Source organism: Grammomys surdaster, unplaced genomic scaffold (assembly GCF_004785775.1).
Source record: "Grammomys surdaster isolate TR1022 unplaced genomic scaffold, NIH_TR_1.0 123618, whole genome shotgun sequence".
NCBI classification, from domain to species: domain Eukaryota; kingdom Metazoa; phylum Chordata; class Mammalia; order Rodentia; family Muridae; genus Grammomys; species Grammomys surdaster.
The window spans coordinates 1-25694 of NW_021618821.1; the positions used below are offsets into that span (position 1 = coordinate 1).

A 25694-nucleotide genomic window follows, 5' to 3' on the forward strand; every position below is an offset into this window, starting at 1 on the left:
CCCCCACCTCCATTCTTTCTGCAATACAAATTGATTTGTATGTCAGATACACCCTAGACTGTTTACAAATTCAAGCAGAATTCGAGTTTGGCCATGTGCCTCAGATACATGAGCATGTTCTGTCATATGCAGAGACACCCAATCTGTCCCAGCTGTATTCGCTTGTAAGTCAGAAGCACTTCAGTTAAAGTGGATCACAGCCTTCCAACCTACCACAGCAATTCCAAGCTTGAAAATATTTTAAGCTGTATCTAGTTCAACCACTAACTCGGTGCTTGAACACTGTCAGGGTGGTCCAAGGAGAAGATTCTCCAGGAATTACTTGACCATCTTGATCCACAAAACTCACAACTGCTTAAGACAATGCTGATTAACTTCAGAACCTTGGGAAGATGTTCCTCTATAAATCCATCTATCTGTTATTTCTTCTGGATGGAACCTTTTCCCTGGTTGTTTGGCTACAAACTGATCTGAGTCTAAATTACATCTATATTGCTATTAGTTGAGACTTTGGCAAATAACTTAGCTCAGTTTGTTCATTTACGAAATGAATTGTGTTAAATAATATATGCAACTTGATGAGCACTATAGAATCTTCAGCCACTGCACGTAGTAAGTACTCAAAACTATGTTAACTAAACCAAGAACTCTTCTTTATCCTTGGTCGGGTTTTGTTTTGAGTGTGTGTTTGAGTTGGGGGATGCCCTCACGTGTGGGTGGAGGGCAGAGGTCATCATGGGATATCTTCCTTTATCATTCTCCATGCTATTTTTCAAAGCTCACTGACTCAGCTAGACCAGCAAACCCAGAGGATCCTCCTGTCTCTGCTTCCCCATTGCCGGAATCACAGGCACATGCCTCTGCACCTGGCTTCTTGTATAGTGTTGGTTGTCCAAACTCAGGTCATGTGCTTACACAGCAAGCAGTTGACTGATTGAGCCATCAACCCAGCCTACACTGACCTGGGTTTAAGCAGTCCTCATGTCCAATCACCAGATTTTCAAAGACAAAACACATTTAGTTTAGTAAACAGAACACATGACTTTCCTCAAACAACCCATCTGACTATCCGCCACATGTTCCATTCTGATATGCCAGAGTAGGAATACAGTCTCACAGTAACCCGGATCATCCATGCTTAACTTCTTCCTGTGCAGTATGAGGTATTATTCTGAGTTTATCTGATCCTTGATCTTGTGACCAAAGTGTAAAGTGTAAATCTTCTTGGAGTGATTTTTGACAAAGCAGAGGTGAGAACCAGAAAGGTCACTTTGAAGAGCTACTGTGCAAGAGATACAGAGGAGTCTCTTCCATCTCCATGGAGTTTGTATGAACTTTCATCAAGTAGCAGGAACTAGGACTTTTTCAAATCCATTTCAAATTCAAAATCTCATTCTAATGAGGAAACAGGACTGTGCTCTTCAGCCTTTGACCTGGTGATTCCATCTATGCTTGATTGTGACTTTTCCGTGCTCTTTAACCTTTGGCCTGGTGACCCTATCTATGCCTGATTGTGACTTTTCTGTGCTCTTCAGCCTTTGACCTGGTGACTCCATCTATGCTTGATTGTGACTTTTCCGTGCTCTTTAACCTTTGGCCTGGTGACCCTATCTAAGCCTGATTGTGACTTTTCCCTTTGCTTAAGTCCCAGGAGATTACAGCAAACGAGTGTACCAGGGCGTGAGAGTGAAGCACACAGTCAAAGATCTCCTGGCAGAAAAGCGATCCAGGCAGACAAGTAACTCCAGACTCAGTGTAAGTCCTCATTAATTCCATCTGAAGCCCTGAAGGTTGACGCCTCTGCTAAAGCAAGCTCTCTCCTCTCTCTCCTCCTTTACCTACACATCACTATCTCAACCCCTGACTCTGATTTTTCTCAAGAGACTTTCCTTTACCTAGGATGTATGTCAGAAATACTTTGGGTTTTGGTTCTTTAAATTTCCTCTCTGGATGGAAAACCTTTCCCTGTTGAGGACGCCCACGTGATAGTCTCTGGGGACTTGTCTACTAGCATCAAGGTTTTTACTTGAATTTTTAATTTTCTACACTCTCCCCATTGTCTTGATCATCCCATTTTACAATGGTTTGTTGGTTGGTTGGTTGGTTGGTTGGTTGGTTGGTTGGTTTCACTTGTGAAATAGCATGTATATCTCTATTGATTCATTTGATATTGGTCATAGTACCCTGGAAATAGAATGTGTGTGCTCCCTCATGCCATGCAAATAACAGTCGACAAATGCTAACCCTCTTCCTCACTAAGGTACCTGGTATGATGGAAATACCATGCATAGAGAGGGAACGTTGGCCTGCCAAGGACCGTCTGTGTATGTAACCTCCCGGGAAGGTCTCTGGATCCAACAGAAAACAAGACACCCCAAATGACCTTCAAGGTTCCTTATAACATAAAAATGTCTGGCTATTATCACCTCAAGGCATGTTCATTAGCTACTGGCAATGTCTCCAGAGATCTGTGATCTAATTGCTGACTACTTCAGTTAGTAACAGTAGAAACAGAATGTGTCTGGACTTTTCCCCATCCCCCAGTCACCAGTAGAGAAAGGCTCAGAGCTTAAGGAGAAATTGATTTTGTATACGTTATATTCTGTTATATTCTCTATCTGATAGATGTTATTCATGATAAATACCAATAGGTTTGGAGTGTCATTGATGTCTGTCAGTCATGTCTGTACTTATAGCTCTGCTCGATACCTAATAAGTTGTGCTTGTGTCTCAACAAGTGACTAGAGCTAATACGAAAAGTTAATGTCATGTATTCTATTAATATAATAGCCTGAATGCTGGGCATGTAGGTGACCAGGAATAAACAGAGCAGCCACATCCAGCATCTAGTCCTGGGCACACAAGGGAAGTACTTCCTCCAGAATACATGCTGACATGTTTGCCACCACCTTCAACACAGCTCCAATGGCAAACTCCTAACATCAGTGATCATCTTCAGAATCAGCGTCTGTATCCAAGACCACCTTTTAATGCACATCCCTCTGCCCCTAGTCAAACAGCCTCTTCCCTTCTACTCCGACAATCAGAGCTTAGCTTACACAGAGAAATCTGAACAGCGGGGCTCCTTGCCTGATCCCGATTCAGTATTTCTCTGAGTGCCTGCTCAGAAGCATCTGGAGGGTTGTTATAAATATCATCACCAGACTGAGAGGGAAATCAGAGAGAGTGGGGGTGGGGGTGCTTCTGAATCTACTCAGAATGAACAACTGCAATGTGCCAATGGCAGGGCTGCTCAGCCACAACCTCAGGCAAGAGAACAACTGAATTTTAAAGGCTGATTTTTAAAAAAAAGTCCCAGGGAAACATGCAATTAGGTAGAAAAGAGGCACACATAAGCACACTAAGGCAGGGAAATGGACCTTGTGTCTCTGCCGTGTGAGGACAGAATTCACACTTCTTGGTATCATAGATATATGCATACAAATAAGACAGAGCATCGGGCTTCTGTAAAAAGGTGCACCATAGAGAAAGACGACAAGGCAGACTATATCCAAACGGTGAATTCATGTATGATTTTAAAAATAAAACGGCTTCATGCCCAGGATCTATAAATATCAAGTCATAGATTTTTTTTCTTTTTTCTCTCTAGTTTTTAAGTTTTACTTTTTTAAAAGATAAAATAATAAAACAATATAATAATATCTTATTATTATTATATAATAAAATAATATAATACAACTAATCAGTTACAGTAGTTAAATATCAATATTTTACTAAATTTTTGAGACTTTCATACAGTATATTTTGGTCCTATTTACCCCTAATTTCTCCCTCCAAACTCTTCCCAAATCTACCATCCACCTCCCAGCTTTACATCCACCTCTCAGCTTTATATCCTATTTTTTTTCTATAACCCATTTAGTCCAATTTGTGCCACCTCAATTGGTGTGGGGCAATGACCACAGGAGCATGGTCAATCTATCAGGGCCACACTCTTAAAGAAAACTGACTCTTCCTTCCCAATAACCCATATACTGTCCACAGCTCCCCAGTTAGAGGTAGGGCTTGTGAGTCCCTCTCCCTTCTACGTTGGGATGTGAATCTGGTTGGTCCAGATCTGGGCAGGCAAACACAACCGCTGTGCATTATGAATGCAGCAATCCCGCTATGCCTGAAGGATACAGTTCTGCTATGTTCCTTCTTAACCTGTGACTCTCACAGTCTCTCTGCCCTGTCTACTGCAATGCTCCCTGAGCCTTCAGGAGACAGGCACCTTACACATGCCCCGTTTGTGTCTGAACACTCCAGACACACTTACTCTCTACACTTTAGACAGCTTTTAATTTCTATGGTAACCACCATCCACTGTACAAAGAAACATCTCTGATGAAGTCTGAAAGCTGCACTCATTGAAAGCAGGTGGTTCAACTTCATCTTAGAATACAGATTCTCGGGCTCGCCCTGCTTATGGAGGCGGAGTCAGGAGCTGATCGTTTCAACACTTGTTCCTTGAATAATAATTCTCTTGCACATTGTGATTTACATAAGGAGCAAGTGCCCTAAACTCACAAAGCATCGTGGCTTCTTATCTCTTATCTAACTAAGCCATGGGTGTTGGTCTATTAATTACTGAGAAACTAGGAACCAGATATGTGGAGCACATATACAGTCTGCTAAATACCAAATAATCTGATAAGAAGAAAGATACCTACACATAAAAAGTACACATTCACATAGCCAAACACTAAACTGAATGCTTACAACCAGACCATATACATATGCAATTTGAAAATAGCTATAAAATTTATGAGAAGATAGAGTGAGGTGGTTTTTGGGTATGTTATCTCATTTTATGGGCATATTATCTGATATTTTCACTTATATTTTACAGATGATTATGTTGAAAACAGGATAAAGATGTGTTGAAAAACAAGACAGAGAATTCAATAGCTGAAGAAATAGCTTGGAGGACCTGAGTTAGTTTCCCAGCACCCAAGTCAGGCGGCTCACAACTAGCTGTAACTCCAGCTCCAGGGCACCTGTCACTCCCTCTTGGTCTGTGTATACATCCTCATACACATGGCATACCCTCACACAGACACAGACACGTAACTTCTATTTTTTAAATTAGATTTTCTGAGTCTTAATTCTGCATTTAAAAAGAAAGCTCAGAGTGGACCAAAGCACAGTAACCTTTGATACATGAAAAAAAAGGAGAGGGGGAAGGGAAGGAAAGGGAAAGGAAGGGAGAGAGGGAGAGGGGATGTATTACAGAGAATAAATATTAGATAGAAAAACTAGCAACATTAAAATATGTTGCCTCCATTGACAGGACCATCCTGGGTGGTATATGTGACCTTAACTCTATGTGGTGTTAAGTCACCATCGTCCGTGGTCCTAACAGGGCCATCCTAGTAGTACATGGGACCTTACCTCCACGTTCTCACTGTATCATCTCAGTACTAGAATCTTCTTTCTCATGTTGGTGGTGTTTAAGCTTCAGTGATTAAATGTATAACATCCAGTGTGAGGTTTTTTGGACTTTAAGCATTTCTATGAATTGATTTTACTATCCATTTACTACTTCAGAATACTGAGAAATCTGTCTAGAGAGATATTACCATCAGTCAGCACTCACTCTGATGGCCTGTTTCTATCCCTGCTCTAAACTCAATGAGCAGGAACCATGGAGCATCCTGCTGCCCGCAGACCCTCACTTGCAGGCTCTGATTTCGTTTCAAAAGCAGTGCTGAGATGACCTGCTTTACTTCGTATAGACCCATAAGAACATAATGAGTCTCCACTCTCAGATGGCCTTGTAGTAAGGAAACTACTTATGAGGCAAAAAATTTCCAGATGACAACATGGCTAAAGGCCACTGACTAATCTTCCCAACCAAATACTGAGCTCCCAAAGACCCCACACCAATCGTCTGGGACCTGTTGACCAATACACGATTAAAGAGCTTGAGAAGAATTGACCTGGGTAGGTACTTAATGCAGTCAGAAGTAAGGACAGCTTTGAAAGGGAAATACAGAGAAGATAGGAGAGGAAAAGGTAAAGTGAGTCCTTCAGTGAGGCTGCTAGAGACAAGGCAACCGTCAAGGAAGCCCCAGAAGCTGCAAAGACTGGAGGAAGCAAAGGCTAGATTCCCCTGCTGAAGCCATAGCACGGACAGTCTGGAAGAAGCGGAGGATAGATTCTTAATTGAGCCCCCAAAGCAGGGACAGCCTCTAGGTAGGGCTTGGGGTGTCTGGATTTGAGAAACAGGAGAGCACATTCCGATGGTTTTAGACACTGCTTAATAATGATAGATTACAGTTGTCCTAGGAAGCATATATTATGAAAAATTAGATCCCATCAACCAATATGCTTCCAGAAGCAGTTATAAGATGCCCAGGGTGGCTTCTGGCTCCTTCTGACCGCTCTCCAGGGTGACCCAGGCTGAGCTTTTCTATCTTTACAGAAGAGTTTCCTCAAGAACAACTTTCATATTCTTTATTTTGCAGTAAAGCTTCATAAAATATCATAGTAATAAAAATCTTGTAAATAAACAAGATTTTGACCAAATCACTTCCATTATTTTACCTGCCATATACTGTGACTTGGCAAATGGTACATCTCTGTGTATTTTTAAATTGTGAATTTTTCTTTATATTTTTTTTCTCTGGTTTGGTTTTGTTTTCTGAAATTCTTCACTATTTCCTTGGATTTCTGCCAGGGTAAAGAAATGATAGATAGATAGATAGATAGATAGATAGATAGATAGATAGATAGATAGATACCACTTGCCAACACCTGGTACCAAAACTATATAATTAGATTTCTGGGTGATGAATTTTTCTTGCAACTAAACTATTTCAGTTGAACTCATAAAGGCTAATCATTTAACATTTTAAGAATCGCATCACAAAATTCAATAAACCCTGTTATCTACAGAATAAAGAAGAAAAGCAAGAAGCCTAATTGCCACAATTTTTCTGTTCTGTTTTGAAATTCAGTCAACAATTCACAGACTATTTAGCTCACTAATCAAGTTTTTCTTACGCAATCATAAAGATTCATCTAGAGTCACTGAATGCACAGCAGCTGGCACGAGGGGGGAATGAAAAGCTGTTTGGAATTTCAATTGTGTGGGAGAGTAGGGGAGTACCTTGTACTACATGGGAGACTAAGAAAGGCCTGGAACCAGGCTCTGGTGGTTAATCGTGCCCTCGGATTGGTGGGTACGATGATATCTTTCTGGGCATGCCCACAGGAATACTGTAGTCAGTAACAATAGCCAAGCAGATGTGAAGGTCTGGGTTAATATTTTACATAAACACAAGGAAAAATAAACAGAAATATCTGGCTCCAGTTTGGAAAGCCTTTAACAGAAGGAAATGCCAAGAACTATTCCACAGAGGAAATATTTGGATTATGCTGTTTTGAAGTATGTAGAAAATAAATGTAAAACAAAAGTTACTTTCACATGGTGAGATCCTCCCATGCCTACTCCGAGTGTTTGCTTCTCAAATATTAGGTGTTATACCTCTGCTCTCTTTCTGCCCTAAGTCCTTCTACCTCAGCCCGCTGCCTACATCTCTGTGGAGGACATTCAGGATACTGCCATATCTTGCTTAATGATTTGTCCTAATCATTTTTCGGGTGAAAACGTTGTGAGTAGAGGAACGAGGCCTGGCAGTGAGTCAAACATGGAAGAAACTCTGAACAGCAGGTAAACGGGCACTGTCGAGTGATCTTTATGGTCTGGAGTCATTGAAAATGTTTGTTCTTTGATGAGAGAGGTGAGAAACACTAACTACAGGACAGGTGTCCACTGGCTGGCTCGGTTTGGGGGACTACCTTGCAATAGGTCTACAATGGAAGGTTTGTTTAGTGCCCTGCCCAGGTATCGATTTTCTCTGCCAATCACATGCACACTCCCCTTCCCACAGAATATGAACCTGTGACATCCAGATCCGTGATTTGCATCTGTATTTCCTGCGAAATAGTAGGAGGGGAAATACATAGTGGGGAAACTGTATGTTATGTTATCTCAAGTTTCTTTGACTGCCCTGAGACTTCTCTTCTGTCCCTAGAGAAGCACTACTATTGCCTGAGTCTCTTCCAGACCCTGAATATCTCCTTTCTCAGTCTTAATGTCATTGTCACCAATTAGAGTCAACCCCCCTTCTAAGACTCCTCTCATTTCAGCACCTGATTTTATTTGTATTTGTTTGTCTCTATGTGTGCACACGTATCTTATATACATGTGTGTGGATTCACATGTCGGGGGTGTGCATGCATGTGTGCATACACACATATGCAGAGACTATACGGCAACCTCAAATGTGATTTAAGAACCCTGTGAGACTGTCTCTTACTAGGTCAGAACTCACCAATTGTGCAAAGCTGACTGCACAGGGTGCCATGGGCCTTTACTACCCCAACTGTGGGATTACAAACTCCCAGCACCATGCCCAGATTTTTACATGAGGGTTGCAGGATTAGATTCAAGGCCTTCTGGTTTTAGGACAAGTACTTTACCAATTAAGCTATCTCTCCAAGCCCAGTATTCATTTCTAAGTAAATTATATTTTATGTATTTGAGATTTACAACATGATGCTATGAGATAACATGTAGCTAGTGAACTGGTTACCATGGTGAAACATCTTAACATATGTATACAGATGGATACACACACACACACACACACACACGTATCATTCTACACAGTTATTCTTATGTGACAAGAGTTATTACAATGTATTTCTATTACAAAAGTCCCCAGCAGTACAACTTTGTGAACTACCTCCCCTGTATCAGGCATCAGACTTTTTGACCAGTTCTGCATATTTCCACCTTTGAACTACAGCTCAGGATTTCATTTTTTAAGACTGAAACCTTTAAAAGTGTATCCTCGTCCTTCAGCCTCTTTATTTTGGTTATTTATGTTCACATATTCTCTTTTTCTTGTGTGTGTGTGGTTTTTCGGGACAGGGTTTCTCTTTATAGCCCGGGCTGTCCTGGAACTCACTCTGTACACCAGGCTGGCCTCGAACTCAGAAATCTGCCTGTCTCTGCCTTCCAAGTGCTGGGAATGTTCACATATTCTCATCTCACTGTTTAGCATTTAAAACAGATCTCTGGAGGCTAGGGAGATGGCCCAGTGGGCAAAGTGCTTTCTGAGTATGCATGTGGACTTCAGTTTGTATCCCATCCGCCCAAGTAAAATCTGGAAGTGGTGGTCTCCATTCATAACTTCAGGGCTGGGACCAGGGAGGGAGGAGAGAGCATGCAGATTGCTGGGGCTCACTGGACAGCCAGTTTGGAAAGGGACTATCTCAAATCAATAACAACAACAACAATAATAAAGTAGAGAGGCTGAGGAGATGGCTCAGTGATGAAGAGCTTGCTGCACAAACAACCAACCAGAGTTCCTGTGCTCTGAACTCATAAATGCCAGGTAGGTGTAGCTGCTACCCATTAATTCAAGACTCAGAAGTCAAAGTATAAGGTCCCTAGAGCAAGCTGACTATAAGGACTAGCCATGGTTTTGAGCCCTGGGTGTTGGGTTTGATTAACATTCCCTGCCTCAGTGAGTAAGGTAGAAATACAAAAGATGATTCCCATCACCAACCTCAGGCCTCCACGGGCAGGTGTATTCTCTCCAACACAGGTGTGTCCACACACTGGCGAACGTATGTAAACACACATGCCACACACAGAGAGAGACAGAGACAGAGAGAGGGAGCGAGGCCTGAAATCAATCTCTGGCCTCCACACGTGCATGCACAGATAAGCATACCACGTATACCTGTGTGTGAACACATACACCACACCATAGATGAATAAAGAAACAAATCTGAATCCGAGTCTCTGAGAAGTAGTTTATCCTGACTTTTGTAGCATCCTTGAGCTCATGTTGAAGATCACTGTCACCCAGGAACCATCTGAAGTTCATCTTCCATAGGAAAAAGCATGACGAGGAACTTGGGCTGCTCACCACAATACGTCAATACACAGGCCAATCCTACCGTCTACAAACACTTTGCTAATATTGCCTAATCTTTCCTTAAACCCCACCAAGGTCACCATAAAGGTCACATTTAATATTTTCCAAGGGCTCAGCATACTATAGGTAACTAATAAATGCAGTTTCTATTAAGTACCTAGTGTGTGTAAAGCTCTGTGAAGATGAGAATTCAAGGCCACATGAGAAATCCCTTTCCTTGGAGATTACACAGTTCTGTTGTGGGGGAAGAAACTGTCTTTGAAGAAGAAGATTAAAATAGCAAAATGGCTTTATTCCGAGTGCCTCAGTGAACATCCTGCAGGTTCAAACAGAGACATGCATGGACAGGGTGGGTGGAGAGCACTCCCTGGAGGAGTGTGTGCCTTCAGCTAGAGTTTGAAGGAAGATCACTTGGGTGATGCAACAGGATGCACGGAGGGGACAAAGGTCAAGGGGAAGGAGAGGTCCACTTCTCAGTCTGCCACATGATATAGGTGAACCATTTTGCCTGCAGAGTGCAGGGGTGGGGGAGACTGTGGAAGGACAGCCCTTCTAAACTCCTGTCTAGCCCTGCCTGAGACACTTTCTCAGACATCCCCTTGGGTCCCTGAGATGGCATTTTCTCCTTTAACATTTATTACACTATACTATGACTGCTGTCCTAAATCTCCTCCAGTTGGCTAACGTCAAGCTACTTTCTGCCTGTTCCTTCTGAATGAATAGCAGTGTGGCAGAACATCCAGGAGTTTGTCTTTCAGAATTATGGACTCAGGCTCAGACTCCATCTATGGAGATAGTCCTGCTTTCTGAGTCTCAGTTTCGTCCCATGGGGGCAGCAATACCTACCACAGACAGTAACACGAGTGAAATTACATTATGTCTGCAGAGCACCTGGTACATCATGTGACATACCCCCAGGGCTCAACATGCAATGGCTTTTATTTAACACAGCTGACACATGGCACCACTCGATAAGCACCAGAGGAAGTATGTGCCAACCTCACCTGAACACACACTAGATTATGGGATGTTCTGAGAGCAGGTCGGGGAGTCAGCACCTCCCACCCTTGTAACTATCATTTCTAATATAATGGAAACATGTCAAACCACTAACACTGTAGGTTAGAAAAAATTACTTATTCTGAATGAATGAAACAGAAAAGTGGCAGACATGAGGGTCTTTTCATAAAATGAAGCTTATTCTGTTGCTTGGGATTATTTTTAATTGATTTAATTGAATAATTATATATGTATTTGTAATACAGTAGGCTAGTCAATATGCATGTGCAATATATAATCAACAGTGTGCCTGGCATACCCAACCCCTCTAGCACTGGCCGTTTCCTCATTTAGCTGTATAGGATACACAGTTACCAGCCAGAGCTTAATTCTACCGCGCAATGAGACTTTCTGTTTGCCTGTTTTACTCAGATGCACTCTTCTATCTTTTAGTAATGCCCTCCCCCTCCCTTCTTGCCCCACACACCTCCGCTGACCCTCCCCAGCTTCTGGTAACCACTCTGGGAGATGATTCTGTAAAGGTTGCAGATGCCATGGACAACAAGTAGTACTTGTCTTTCTAGGCTGTTTTGTTTAATATGAGGGTGCCAGTTCTATCTGGGCTGCCACAGCTACAGCTGTCCTTCTTTGTGTAGCTGACTAACATCACATTATGTATATCACCTCATCTCCTGCCACGTGTGGGTAGCTCAGGTCACTCCTGTCTTAGAAGCAGCAAGCTTAATTGGACAGACACTGAGCCACTGTCTGTCACCCTCTTCCTTCCTGTGGGTCAAGACGGCTGAAAGTCTAATCTAACAGCTACAGCTGAGATATCCCAATTGCTTCACTCTGCAATATTAAATAACCCGAACCTTAGCTCCCCTCAAACAAGGCTTTGACTTATTCATCATAAAATCTATTTCATGAAAAGCCTTGCTTCACGCAGCAGGAAAAAGATAAAAACCAGGATGTGCTAACAGCTTCCTGACCTGACAGGACTTCCTGAATCTACTGCTCCTCAGTGTGAGAGGGTCTTGTGAGAGGTACACAGGGGGAGATCAGTGTTCACCACAGCTCAGGTATCCTCCTTTCTCCATTGGGAAGAGTTGTTTTTCTTCCTAACTCAACAGATTTCCACAGACCTTAAAACACATTCCACCCCGCCCCACAACACACACACACACACACACACACACACACACACACACCAAGTTCCAATTCTTAACCTCCATGGCCAACCTTAAGCAAAAAGTAAATCCTCTTTCCTCAAATCAAACTGGAGCTTTAAAAGTTGGATTTGCAAGAAATATGAAAAAACAGAAAAATCACACAAAGTACAAAAATAATCACATGACTGACAAACAGCCTGACACTAAGTTTAATATCTGGATAAGGACTGGCACGGGTAGTACAATTGTGTTGACTTTCATCCTTTCTCTCAATAATAATAATAGTTGGTATATATCGGTTTATCCCAACACTGGAGAGATGGAGGCAGGAGGATCAGGAGTTCAAGGTTGTCTTCATCTATATCATGAATTGAAAGCTACATGAGACCCTGTCTCAAACACTGATCAAAATAGCTGCTATTTACTGCTGAGCTCTAAAATAGAGACTTTACAAGCATCCTAGTTTCTGTGTTTAAGATATATTCAGTTATCAACAAGAGCTCAGCAGCCTCCAAAGGGAGACGTGTGGGAGAGGGAAGAATCGGGTAGAAAGCTACAGAACTTACACTTGGATCCAGATTTATGGACTCTGGAGGTTTCTTTCCATCTGACTGATGTACTGCCACTATGCATGTATTGTTGAGACTGAGTCCCGTGTAGCTCAGGCTCGTCTCAAATTCACTGTGTAGTTGAAGATGACTGAAGTTCTGCCATCCCTGCCTCTCCCTCCAGAGTTCTGTGATTACAGGTGTGCACCTCCATGCTTGGATTTTGTAGTTCTGGCATCAAATCTAGGAGAGGTTTTGTTTGTTTGTTTGGTTGGTTGGTTGGTTGGTTTGGTTTTTTGGGGGGTTTTTTGGTACATGCTAGACTAGAATTCAACCAATTGAGCCATATCCTCAATTATATATCCTCAATTGACTATACTGCCTTCTTTAATGTATATATTCATACCAAGGTGAGACAAGGCTTAGAGTCACCACTAATTTTCAGGTCTTTATACCAGGCTTCAGACTCCATGTATAAAGATGGGTTCCAGTTATGTCTTGTGTCCCCCCCACACACACACCATTCACATGTGATTTTCATACCTATCATTGCAACAGATATGTAGACTATCCAGGGAATGCCCCACCAAGACCAAGACTCTCCTTTCCTATGATTCCAACATATTTGAAAAGAAACTAGACCCTCAAAAGTTCTCATTTCTTTTAACAATTTTCTCTAGTTCAATTTCAGAATCTGCTACCAACAAACAGTCCACACTCATCATCCCTCTCTCCCCTAGACTACCAGATCTCATGGATCTGTCTACAGTCCCACCCAGTGTATAAGACTCCTGTCCCAGAATCCCCTCATGTCGCACATGGACATTGAAGAAGCTTCCCTTCCATTCTCTTAAAAGTCCCGAGGGGCCACACGACCCATTTCTCTAATTTCTCTTCTACATGCTTCTCCCCTGCAGCCTCTTGTGGCCGACACTCTGATTTGAGGGGTTAATATGGCTCCTACTTTCTCAAGTGGACAAAAAAACATGAACTTCATTCCCAGGATCTCTCCTGAGGAGAGATTACTGAACATACTGTCCCTAGAGACCCATCCCTTGATGTTATCTTACTCCCATGGTAACCAGAATTCTCTCATGGTTACACACATGAAAGAGTATTTTGATGTTTGACTAGCATATATTAATAATTGCCCGTGAGTTTATTGTGACATTTTTATACATGTATATATTTTGATCATAGCCACCTTATTTTCTTCTCTTGTCTCTCTTCCCCTCCCACTTATTTCCTTCCTCTTCCCGATTAGTCCCCCTTCTTCTTTCATGTCTTTTACTTTTTGAATGACCCAATGAGTGTCATTAGTGTTGCTTACAGACGTGTAGGGGAGGGGTGGCTTACAGGCACTTGGATGACAGGTTAGTATACATTAGTTAAGATGTCCTTGGGGAAGAGACAGGACCCTGTGAACTCCTTCCTCCTCCAGTTTAGGATGCTGGGAGACTTGTGTCGATCTTGTGTGTGTGATCACATTGGATCCTGAAGAGTGTGCCAGCCACTGTTGGCCATCCCCAAAAGCCAGCATTAGCAAATATAGAACTAGAGAAAGAGGAAGCCAGCATGCTTACACTGTACTTTCTCATGGAAATATGGAAGAGATTGGAGGATGAAGACCACCAATGCTCTCATTCCCTGGGACCCTGTGGCAAAAGACAAATGGAACCCTTGCCTAATATGGAACTCTAATCAAAATACACACACATACACACACACACATACACACACACACACACACACACACACATATACACATACACATACACATACACACAGCCACTAAAGTTTGCAGTCTCACGTTATGATTACACTTAATAGCAGTGGAGGCTGAAGGAGCAGTGCAAAGCGAAGTTCAGAAGCTGTGGAGTTGATCCCATAAATTCGCAACTACGATCTAAGAACATAGCGATGTACAAATGCCATTTGAAATCAGGGGTTGTGAAGTTTCAGATGAAGTGCCCCAAGCTCTGAAGGCATGAGTGCACAACAGTCAGTGACGCTGTCACAGCATATACCCATGAGCTGCTCGGATTTCCTAAAATTAACCGTTAAACTGACTGTTCACCTCTGCGACCCTCATAGCTGGAATCGATCCTATAATAGCTTTGGCTCGAGTAAGATTAACTTGTTTGCAAAAGACACAATGAACTGCCATCACATGGCTAATGTGTGTTTAGTAGTTTGCTACTGTTTGGGGGTTTTGTAGTTTTTATATATTTTTATTTTTCCCCTATGATTTTCTTCTTATAATTTGAGAAACACCTTATGTTTGTTTGGTTACTGTAGCTATTGAGAAAACTTAAATTTTTAACACATTTACTTCATTTTACCTTACTGTTTTTTTCTACATTTCCCACAGAAAAATCCATTTCTTATTCCCCATTAGTTTTCAAGTTCTTAATAGAGGGAACCCACATCTAATGGAAGAGTCTCTTCCCTACACCTCTTCTTGTTCTTGAGGCGTGGTGTTTGGGATGTTGCTCCCTTCATGAGCCTAGAAACAAAATCAAAACAAAAACAAAAAACAAACAAAAACAACAACCAAAAAAAAAAAAACATTTTCTGAGCCCTCAATGTCTTGTAAAAGCAAAACGCTGTTGTTTGAATTTAGGGACACAAATTCTACAGTTGCTCTTCATTTGAATGAATGCTTTATTTTCTAAGGCTTTCCAGACCGCCTATTGTCTGACTTTAATTAGCCCACTGTCCTGCCCTGTTTGGAGAACTGAACCACACTTCCAGAGTTTTCCGTGGTCCCCACCCAGCCACCTGCTCCTGCACAATTGCAGAAAAATTTTAAATAATAATAAAAGCAAGCCGTTCACAGGGACCTTATTTTCTCAGCTGTTCTATTGGTTCTGTGGAATTTTCTTTTCAAATGTCATGAAATTTAAAATCATTCCTGCTGGAGAATTCTTTCATGCAGCTTGCAAAAATAATCAGGTTTTACAGCAAAACAACCATGGCTGGTCCATCTGGTGGGGTTGCAGTTCTGCAGTCTCTTCGCTGGCCAAAATGCTTCCCAGTGGCTCTGGTTGCTCTAACTTAGCTGCATAAATACAAACAGCATTTCAAAGGCACACCAAGAGCCAGGGCTATAAAAATATGGTTCATTTTGTAACTAAGGCAACAGCAATCACTTTCTCACAGAGACAGCCCGGACATAATTTTGTGCCAAGCAGCAGAGCTGTTAAAATAAAATTTTAAGAAACCATCAAAAAAAGTTGGAATTCTGTAATTGTGTGAGCTTTCCAAGGGACATAAAATAGCTCATGGCTCAGAAATTGAAGACATTTGGGATCGTATTTTTTTATCAAATGAGAAATTAACCATAAAGATATAAATATGACATCCATTTTAATATTAATATTAACTTTAATTTAATATTAATTGGTTGCCTTAATTAAAAAAGCAACCCATTGTGCAATTGCCAAAGAGAATACACAAGCAGAAAATGTAAAGACTATACAGTAGAAATCTGTGGATGTCTCCCCACAGTGTACCACACTACTTCAGTTTCACATACATTCTTACAGATGTTTGTTGCAACCACTGGTTAGATCCTAAGTTGTTGCAACAGGTTAATTGACTTCAAAATGTATCCTATACAGGTACACAGGCGATACAAAGAAAATCTGTGTTTCCATAATAAGCTCCTTTCCCTCAGAATTTTAACATGGCTTTTGCTCTTCATTCCTCCTCTGTGCTTTTGAAAGCTTTAATCAGTCATTCCTTCTACATCAATGATGTAGTCTCTACGGTTGCCTAGGTTACCAAGGGTGAAGACAATCCCACACAGAGTGAGGCTTTGTAAATACAGAGTAAGTGCTTCTAAAGATGTTTCACCATTCCTTCCTCAATTAAACATTATGACTGACCTGCACAGCGCACCATTAAATTAGATCATGGAAGAACTTACAGGCCTTTTGATTTTGTAGTGTAGAACCAGGAGATGTGGCAGTCCCTCTGTACACAAGTGTCAGTATGAAGTTAGTCAATGGTGAGCAAAAGAGAAAAGACCCTGGGAACTGTATGGTGGCCAGGACAGGTAGCCAGGACAGCTCTCAGCACCTAGAGGCATGAATCAGCTGTCCTCATACAAGTTCTAAAAGGATGACAAACAGACACAGACAGAAGTGTCACCTGCCAGCCTCCTGACACTCTGCCAGACCCCCAGCATCAGGTTTTCACTGGACTCCAGCGGCTGCACACTTGTTTACCACCAACTCCAGACCCATGGCTTCACCATCAGAGTCCATGTTTTAGAACAGCTCTTTCGCCATGGCTACTACCTTGAGACTCTGAAGATTCATTGCCCACTGGTGGACAAAGTCCAAGCCCTTAGCACAGCTCAACAGCCCTTTGTAACTGAGCTCCTGTGTCTTCCTCCAGCTCCTCCTCCTCATTCTGTCTTCACACTTCCTGTTTGCATTCCCACACCTCAGACACACTGTTGCAAACATCCCTAGCCTTGGTTTTCTCCACAGTGACACATCCTCCTCCAACTTGCTCGGTGATTTCCTTTTATCTTTTCAGACAAGATTCAGATGTTATCTATATGAAGGCCTATCAAATCCCATTCGCTCAAGACAGTCAGTCACCCCAACTCTCATCTGTGTCCTCACTTCTCTATCTACACCAAGTTGTGGTTAAACAGATCTAGATTAGAACCCAGGCTGTGTCATGTGACCTTGAACAGGTCAATCTGTAGACCAGAGGATACTTTATAACATCATCTGAAAGATTAATGGTAAGTATTTGGTGAGAACACTTAGCACACAGTTTGAAGAGAACACAAACACATCTATAAAAGTTGTCACTAAACATGAGTGACACATTCATAATGCCTAACAGGAAGTAGCTACAAGAAGTGCTGGTTCCATCAGCTCAACTCTTATTCTAAATACTGTTCTAATTACAGTCACATTTCTATAACTATTGTTTCTATGAATCAATATGCTGACTAGGAAACCTGTGTCTTCTTTGTGTGTCTGGAATTACCACAGTCCGAGAGCACAACGGGCACACACTATATCTGTATGGGAGCAGCAAAAGGTAGTACCTGCTGCTAATGAGCAGGTTGCCTTCTGCTCCTTGCAGAGAAGCCAAGTTTTAATTCCTCTGGGTTCAGTTCATAAGATTCCTTGCACGGGGAGCTTCCTTGCCCCTTCTTGGTCTTCATATTCAAAATCTGAGTACACTAACCTGACTTCTAATCTCCCATCTTTAGAAAGTAGGAACAAGCCATTGTATCTCCTGAGCTACATTTTCCTGGCTATGTATCTGCTACTTACTTTTTCGTAATAAACTGCTTGGCCTTAGTAGTATAAAACATTTATCATTTCTTACAGTTTTCAGTGTCATCTGAAGCTTCATTTGCTGTCTCCCAGGGACGACTCATGCAGTTGCATTTAGCTGGGACTCAGGTGAAGTGCATGGCCAGAAGCACTTTCCCTTGTCTCTCTGGTACCTGGTGCTGCCGGCTGTTGGCAGGATCACCCCACTTTCGCTTCATGCAGTCTCTTGTCCTTCTGGAGGATAGATACCCTTCTTTATGAGGAAGTAAACGGTAGTGAGCGAAACAACCTTCAAATCCCCTTGATGCCTAAGTCCTAAAGCTCACAGATCCCTTTGGCCGTATTTTATCAATCAACCCAAACCATAACCTGCTACCCTAAAATCAGGAATAGATCAGTTGATGCCACTTCCTAGGGGGAGGAGTTTCCACGAAACTGTAGCCGTATTTTCTTCTCACAGATGGTTCATCTTCACAAGTGAGTCCTAATCTGAGCAATTTTTCTTCTGGCATCTGCAAACCCTGTGATCATTTTTCACATCAAGGGCAGCCAGTGAATTCCGTGATTCTGTTGAGGAGCCAGGACACAGAACTTCCTTGATACGATGTCCTTGATAACTTATCAAAGAGGGATGCTTGGGAGACTGGAGTCTCATGCTTGGTTCTCTTATTCACTGGCTGGTTGATTGTGGACACATAGCTGCTCCTATGCTCAGTATCTCCTTAGTAAGCCTGAGACAATATCCACCTTCTAAGGTGGCAGTGTGTGAAGTAATTGGCACGGAGTGTTTGTCATTAGTTGCATAGTTCAGATACGCAGTCTGTAAGTGAAATGTGTTTCAAAGTTTGCAAAAGAAGCCAGATTTATTAGAAGATGTTTGAGGTAGTGTAGACACCATATAAAACGTGACATACATCGGATCTCCCCTGATTCTGCAACATATTTATCACATTACTGCACCCAATTCTCCATGCCTGTTTTTATTTCCTTCAGGAAGAAAGTATGCCCACCTGACAGGGGTATCCATTTAAAGGTAATGTGGGTTGACGTCAGCCTACCTTTACATATATTACAAAGTTAGTGGAAAATCATGTCCCCAAGATGGATCTAAATTCAGATAAAAATATGATATTAGCTAGTTCAATATAATATTACTAGATTGACCTGCCTCCCAGGCATGGCTCGGATAATCCTAAAACACTAAATGTGTAAAGTGTTGCAAATCCCTTGAAGGCACCACCTACTCACAAATGGCTATAGTTATTACTGCTGAAGTAGCATTATCAATATCTGTAAGTTTAAAGAAATGCTTTAGAAACTTTGTAAATATTTTTAATGGATTTGACAGTTCCAAAGAAACATTAAGCCACTGAGAGAGATCTTTCTTCATATATTCCAATGTATTCCTTCAACGATGTTGGCACCTAAAAATATTATAGGGTCATAAAAATGGCAATAAATGTATTCAAAGGAAACTCCTAATCTTATCACTTTACTACCTCGGTGACCTATTAGTTCGAATTAACTCATTTTCATGGAGGGGCTTCTGGGGCAGCTGCGAGGCTGCTCTGCTAGCTACAGGAAGTTGCAGATCGGCAAATTTCATTCAAATATAAACCTCTAAATTTGGCTACCTGGTATTGCAGGATCCTGTTGTTTGCAGTATGCAAAATAAAAATTATATACCATCTTACATGGTCAAAAGCTAGGAACTCTGAAATATTAAATCCAGTGTTAACGATAGGATAAAAAGTAACCGCATGGATACAATGTATGGAACAAAGAATAAAGGGAGAAAGTGGCCCCTTCACATGGGGAAGGACGTTCGTGTGGCCCTGGCCACTCTCTCCTAACCTATGAAGCCTAAGAGTGGGAAGGAGAAAAGAAAGATCTAATCGTTAAATCTGTCTAGTGAACTCTTCCCCAGTCACACTCGGCGCTCTCTTCTTTGTTCTATGAGGTGAATTGAAGAGGTGTGTGTCGGCATTGGATTTAATATTGAATAGTTTAATATCTGAATAGTTCCTGGCCATAGAGGGGACACACACCAGTTTAATAAAAGTGGTCTATAACATGGTTTTGGCACTGTGTTGTAAGGATTCATTGAAATTTGTTAAAACACAACAAATTGCATACTTAAGATCTAAGAATTTCAGTACATGTAAATGATCCCTGACTAACTCTAACTCTGGCCCCCATTAAGTGAAATGTCACTGGAAAAATCAAGAAAAAATTTCTCTCTCTCTCTCTCTCTCTCTCTCTCTCTCTCTCTCTCTCTCTCTCGGCTTGTAGATGATTATATTATTTTCTCTGATGTCCCTAACTCTCCTTGAAGCTGAACTTTTCTAAAATAGTGGTGTGTTTTTATTTCTATTTTCAAATTAAAGTTCTTGGAAGGCAGCCTGGTGTGATGGTGAAGATCTGGGCTCTGAAATAGAGGTCCTCACTGAGTCTCACCCCTGCCACAACACACCCTAGGAAGAAACTTGCATGTTCCTTCAGGGCCTCAGCTTTCCCAGTCAATACGAGAAAAATGATAGTTACCTGGATGTTTTAAGACAAAAATCACAGAGCAAACTTTGAAATAGGATTTATAAAAACAAAAAATACAAAATGTTAATTTAAAAATACAGAAGTCAATGTGGATCTGGGGAGATGGCTCAGTCAGTAAAGTGCTTGCTATAAAAACCTGATGTCAGATACTCTACATCCAAAAAAAACCAAATCAAAACAACAACAACAACAAACCACAGACACCATAGCTCATGTGTATAACTTTAGAGCAAGGAATGGGAGAAGACAAAGACAGGAGGATCCCAGGACTTGCTGGTCCTACAGTTTAGCCAAGTTAGTGAGCTCCAGATCCAATTAGAGACCTTGTTTCAAAAACTAAGATGGAGAGTAACTGAAGAAGACACCCAACATCAACCTGGGGCCTCCACCCACACATACACATACATGCAGGCTCATGCGCATAAATAAATAATTTTAAACTTAAAATTATTTTATGTGAGTTATGCAGCAAATTACAATTGAACCATTAGTAAATCAATAAGATCTGAAGAAATCCATACCAATCTATAAAAGATATAAAGAAACACAGAGTCGTGGATGGTCGGGAAGATGAGAACGTTGTATAATATATAGGACAAAAGCAAAAGGCCCAAGTAGTCTCAGAGGATGTACTAGAGCAAAGTTTAAGGAAGCAATGGTTCAAAGTGGTCATAACCTGCTGAAAGGCATGAAACCCCAGAAAAACAAAGATCCAAAGTGCATCCTGTACCAAGCAGAAGGAAGAGGAATGTGCTTTACTTCTTGACAATGTAAGCTGGGTTTGAAGATCCTGGAAGGCAGAAAAATATATATTTTAAAAGCAACAAGAAAAGAAAAACAAGCTTGTCACACAGAATCACTTTAGTAGCAGACTTCTGACTGGAATTATGAAAGCCAAAGACGGTGGACTTATGTTCTCAAAGCGCTAAGAAATTAAACACGAAGAAGTTCTGATTGTAAAATCAGAAATAGGATCTTCCAAGAACAAGGCCAAAAGAAATTATTTTTTTTTTTAGATAAATAAAACCCGAAGTGAATTACTTTAAAAGTGCACACACATTTAAGGAATTTTATAGAAAGTTGCTTTTGGAAGATGAAGCTAATATAGAAAGTCTGGACAGATACTAACAAGATAAAAGGTAAGCATAGCAGTAAATATAGTAGAGATTTGCTTAATATAATAGTGGTGCCTATGTTGTAGTTGCTTGACTTAAAGAATAAAACTGACCAGAGCAATGATAGTGAGAATTAATGTCCTTGGGCTCTTGTCTTTTTGTAGGTTTTAGGTATTGTTTGCAGGTCTTCTTAAGTCTGCATGGTAATGTTTTATGGGTGACCATAAAGAATGAAAATAGTGTATAATTCCCACAGTACAGACAAGATGAAATTATATAGAAGGAAAGAACACACAAGGCTTCTTTTGTCAAATTATAAATAAAATTAGCTGGAGTCATGATTAAAGAGCCTCCCATATTAGAATTGGGTTTGGGGAGGAACAGCACAGGTATTTCCATGCTAATAATTAAGGCTATTCAGAGGGAGGAAAGGAATGGTTTCTTCAGGATTGGTGGTGGCGGAAGGGAAAGGTGGGGGACCTTTTAGAGCAGAATTGTAGAAGCCAGAAGAATCTTCATCAGCCACAGTGAGCAGCAGCCTGCCTGCAGCCCAGCGTGGTGCAGAGGCATGTGAGCTGGTGCTGAGGAGAGAAGCCCATGATGCTCTGGGACTTACAAATGTCAGAAAGACCCAGACATCCAACTGAGCTTTGATTCATAACTTCATCCTGGCCCTGGCTTGGCCACAGCAGTAAATGGGAGGAGGAATGGGGAAGAGGAGGCAACATCCAACCCAACCAGAGAAGCATCTGGTTAGCTACAGCCTCAGCACCATCCGATCTCACTGACAAGGAGGCGGAAGTCAGAAGGTATCAGAGGTCTGCAATAGAACCCTTGCAGTGGAGACCCTGGCAGGCATTCAGGAACAGGAAGGTATGCTGAATAGCAAGGGCCCTGGCCACATGGAAACTTGTGCCAAATCCAGGTCATTTATGATTTGGTCAAACAGGTGATAGGGACCTTCTCTGCACCTCTCTGGTCCCTACGTAGCTAAGGGTGCCTGTCTGCCACTTAACTTAGCCAGGGGTATCAGTACTCATCTGTACTCCCAGCAGGAGGGATGGGACAGCACGGGCCTGAGTTCAAGACCCGCTTGGACTACATAGTGAAACCTTGTCTCAAAACCAAAATTGTATTATCCTCATTTTTAACCCCATAGATTCACAGTTTGGGTTGCTCACTTCCAAAAGCGGTTTTAAAGTATTCGGGGGAGAATCCCGTCAGTGAGTAATTCATGTCTTACATTGTAGCCACTCTGAGGAGCAGATAAAACCTCTGCTGTTCCACCAGGTCCCACCCTGAGATGAGATGGGTTTTACCTTTGTAAACCACCCAACACAGCAAAAGGAGACAGCCTTCACAGTCACCAGGCCAATTCTCATAAGATCTCAATGCTGAAGATTGAGTCATTCTTGTTCCACTAATAATTACTCCAAAGAAGTGATATGGGTGATTTTATTACAGAAAACTATATTAATTTTGTTTTATATTATTAACTACCTCTTACTGTGCCTGATTTATAAGCTAAGCTTGATCAACATGTGTAAGTAGGAATAACATAGTGTATGTATGTATGTATGTATGTATGTATGCCTCAGTGTAACATGAGCCATGTAGCACATGCTAGCTATTTATGCCAGGTACTATTTTAAGCACTTCATGGCTATGTTCTAACCAAAGTTCACAATAAGGGGGCAGACCTGGGATTCAAACACAGACATGTTGGTCCTCCGGTATTGATTCTTAAATACAATGCTGCCCCTGAGTGGTTGCATGATGATATTTTACCTGGAAGATAGAATTCGCAATCAGAGCTATGGATAGAATGATTGGGACCCCAAGATTTCCAGGATGAAGCCTCCAGTGAGGTTGTATTCAGAGGTGGAGACTCGGGGGTAATTTTCTGTGTGTCACTTGAAGTCACAATGAAAAGACTGCAAACCAGAAAGACACTCAAACAAGAATGACGCCATAGCCTCAGATTCCCAGTTCCCAAAAATGTGGAACAAAGGACTAAGCCCCAGACTGCAGTATTTATTGTAGCAGATAGTGTGACTAGGGAGGCAATTGGTAGGGGTGCTCTTGGGAAAATGGCTCAGTCAGTAAAATGCTTACCACACAAACATGAGGACCTGAGTTTAGAACCTGGCACCAACATGCAAATCTGGGAATAATGGCACACACTTGGAATCCAAAGACAGAAAGACAGAAACAAGAATATGCCCAGGGCTTGCTGGCCAACTGGCCTCACTTAGTTACTGATCCCCACGGCTACCAATGATGCCTCATCTCAGAAATCAAGATGGACAAGATGGATCTCCTCTGATCTTTAAACACACACACATGCACACACATACATAAGCATATACACATGTGTGCACACACATAAACAAGACATTTGTAAAATAATGGATTATTTTCAAATATTCAAAAACCTCTATGTGGAATAAGAGTTAAACCTATTCTGAATGAGAGAAAGAGATGATTAGGAAAAAACCCTTCCAGCTGAGTTTAAGGAGTCAGAGATCTCCAGGACGAGAGAGAGAGAGGGGTGGGGAGAGAGAGAGAGAGAGAGAGAGAGAGAGAGAGAGAGAGAGAGGCCAGACCACTGAGTTCTCCATTGTTGGACACTGGAAACATGCAGGGTGATTGCATGAGAGTCTGTGAAATCTCTCCAGCTCTAAGAGTCTGCAGGACCTGGAGAGTTTAGGCTAAGAGTTTGGCCTGAAGTCTTAAGGATGCTTGACCTCCTTGGAAGGTATTTCACCACAGACTTTATTAGGGGCCATTTTGGAGCTACCATTTGCTTTTGTAATATTCATTTCTTATATCTTACGTGTGACTCTGTGTGTGCTGTTGTGTACATGTATGATCTGTGCACATGTGTCTGTGTGCATGTAGAGGCCTCAGGTCACTGTTGAATGTCTTTCCTCAATTGCTCTCCCACTAACCCTGACGCTCATGAATTCAGCTAGAATGGCTGACCAGCGAGCTTCAGGGATACACATGTCTGTAAGGCCCACCCCTAAGGCAAGGGTTACAGGCACATGCTGCCTACCCAGGTTTTTACATGGCTTCCGGAAACCCATACTCACACCTTGGTGCTTGCCCAGCTGACTTGCCTGCCCCCATTTGTAATATTCTAAGACTCTACATATCACCTCCTCCTGGGTGTGTTCCTGTGCATCCCCAACACCAATATCTGTCATCTTTCCCAATCATAGATTCCTTACCCTTCCGTATCATTAGTCTCCCACAGTGGCTATGGGCACAGACAAGCACAAAGGAAATAGCTTAAACCAGTAGAAGTACTGGTTCTGGAGATGTGAGCAGGCCCTGGTCCCTCGGCGCTACAGGAACAGAATCCCTTTCCCTTCCTCCTTTCTTCTGGTGGTCATAGGGTTTCTGGCCCTCCAATCATGAGGTTAAATTATTCATTTTTTTCTTGTCTCTATATGACCACCATGTCTGTATCATTGAGTGTTCTCTTCTTTAAAAAATCATTTTATGTTTTGTTTATATAGATTTTTGCCTGCATGCAGTACCCACAGAGGCCAGAAGAGGGAGCATCAGATCCCTAGGGACTGGAGTTACAGATAGTTGGGAACCACCCTGTGAGAGCTGGGAATTGAACCTGCTCAGTAAGAGCAGCCAATGCACTACTTAACCACTAAGCCATCTCTCCCGGTCCTCTTCTCTTCTTACAGGGACATCAATCATCTGAGATTGCAGGCACATCCTAAGTCAGTATGACCACATCTTAATTTAAGTAGTTACACCTTGAAAGATCCTATTTCTAAATATGGTTCTAGTCGCAGTCACTAGGAATTAAGATAAGACTTCTGTGTTGGAGCTCAGTAGGTAGAGAGTCCATGCCAGGTGAGCCAAGTTCAGCACTTGGAAGATGGAAGAACATACCTGACTCCTGCAAGCTGTCCTCTGACCTCCATGTGTACAGCATCACAACGCACACACATACATACACACATATGCAAATACACACATATGTACAGACATATATATACACACATACACACAC

The 25694-nt window shown here is 41.8% G+C and overlaps 1 protein-coding gene across 1 annotated transcript in view; it reads left to right on the top strand.

Moving 5' to 3' along the window:
• Positions 1–1650: 1650 nt before the first annotated feature.
• The window catches only part of CUNH11orf53 (chromosome unknown C11orf53 homolog), a 29676-nt gene continuing 5632 nt past the window's right edge, over positions 1651–25694 (top strand). Inside the window, exon 1 of the mRNA XM_028784491.1 lies at positions 1651–1755. The gene's annotated coding sequence lies outside the window, so the exon portion shown is untranslated. The remainder of the gene's footprint in view (positions 1756–25694) is intronic.